Source organism: Stegastes partitus, unplaced genomic scaffold (genome assembly GCF_000690725.1).
Source record: "Stegastes partitus isolate 25-593 unplaced genomic scaffold, Stegastes_partitus-1.0.2 Scaffold1062, whole genome shotgun sequence".
Taxonomy (NCBI): Eukaryota; Metazoa; Chordata; class Actinopteri; family Pomacentridae; genus Stegastes; species Stegastes partitus.
This window is the reverse complement of record NW_007578793.1, coordinates 128,658-130,213: the sequence shown is the minus strand read 5'-3', so window position 1 is coordinate 130,213 and position 1,556 is coordinate 128,658. Positions and strand designations below refer to the sequence as shown.

The window sequence follows — 1,556 nt, the reverse complement described above, 5'->3', positions numbered from 1 at the left end:
AGAAAATAATAATAAAAAAGAAAATAGTAAAAAAGTTATTAACAATAAAATAAATAAAAACAATAACTCCTGTAATATAAATGTAATACAACCCAAAACGTGGTCTTCAGAGGTTAATGACTGATGAGACGTTCGAGGACTGTTGGAAAGTCAAGAATCGGGTAATTCATTCATCCTGCTGTCACAGTCTCTGGTCGATAAATGCCACTCAGGAGTTTCATGTTTTGAGGGTAACACGCCTCTGAAGGTAGCGGAGGGTTATTATGGGATAGATTTGGTTCAGGACGGATCATAAAAGCAAGCAAAGACCGAAAACGGAACGCAGCAAAAAGTTGAACGTTTTCCTCTGAAATGAGGCGCAAAACAACAACAACAACAACAACAACAACAACGGTGGTGGTCAGCATTTGTGGAAGTGAAAGCGTCTTTTCTCGGCCGAACCTGAAGCGTGGGCTGAAACCCGCGAGGCGTTCAGGGCGTGACGTCAACGAGCCGCAGAGCGAGTCGGTCAGCGACAGGAATGAAGGTGTGCAGGTTCAGCAGCTGAAACACCTTCAAACTGTTGTCGGGTTTGATGACGTCATTCTGTGTAAAACCTTGTAGGAAATGCGGCTGTGAAGCTGCTTTTTGGTTGCAAATAACTAGAATAATATCAAGTGAAACATCTGTCCACCGTTGTCCAAACTGACATCAGCACGTTTGAACACGTAATTAGGATTATGCTGACAATAACAAACGGTGAACTTTAGAGCTTTTAAACGTAACGTGTTGTCAAAGTGTTGGACAGTTCATAGAGGTCATATATGCGTCCATGTGTTTCAGAAATGGGCGAAAAGTCTGTGCATTAAAACTGAGCATTGGTTCTGTGCAGCACAACAACAACAGTGGATGAGACGCAATCACACAAAGAGCTGTTTGTACGAGAACCGGTCGGATCAGCGCGTCGCTATCGGGTCAGAGATGAAGCAGAAGCTGCAGCGACGTCTGACGAGTCGCCGCGACTCGATCACACGCTGCCGTCAAACACAAACACACAAGCTTTCTTCAGGATGACTCAGAATGTGTCCAGAACGACCAAATGTGGTCCAAAGTGACCCAAAAACCCGAAACGTGTTCAGAATGTCTCACTAGAGGTTTAAGACAAAAACTGTCCAAGATGAGCTGAAGCTGGACGACATGACGACACATCCACCACCTGAACACGGCACAGACTCACCGCTCGTTTTCAGCTGCTTTCATAACTGCTTCAAAATGTCTCACAAATTCGTCTGCAGTCATTTAAAAATGGCCTAAAATGATGCAGCTTCAGAATGTCTCCGGACAGCTCAAGCAGTGTCGAAAACAACGTCAAGAGTCACCAAAGAAACGACTCCCAATGAAACTGCTCACAGCAGCCAGGAACCTGTACAAGATGTTTAAAAATGTGTCAGAATATCTTTAAAATGGACAGAACAGAACCTCCTGTGGAGCAGCAGAGCTGCTACCATGGAGACCTAACGGTACAGCACCACCTGATGGTGGAACATCTTTCTACTGATGGTGGAACATCTTTCTAC

At 44.5% G+C, this 1,556-nt stretch overlaps 1 protein-coding gene across 1 annotated transcript in view; it reads right to left on the bottom strand.

The window, feature by feature from the left end:
- The window catches only part of LOC103367561 (melanoma receptor tyrosine-protein kinase-like), a 55,569-nt gene that overhangs the window by 39,442 nt on the left and 14,571 nt on the right, over window positions 1–1,556 (bottom strand). The gene's annotated exons all lie outside the window — the stretch shown is intronic.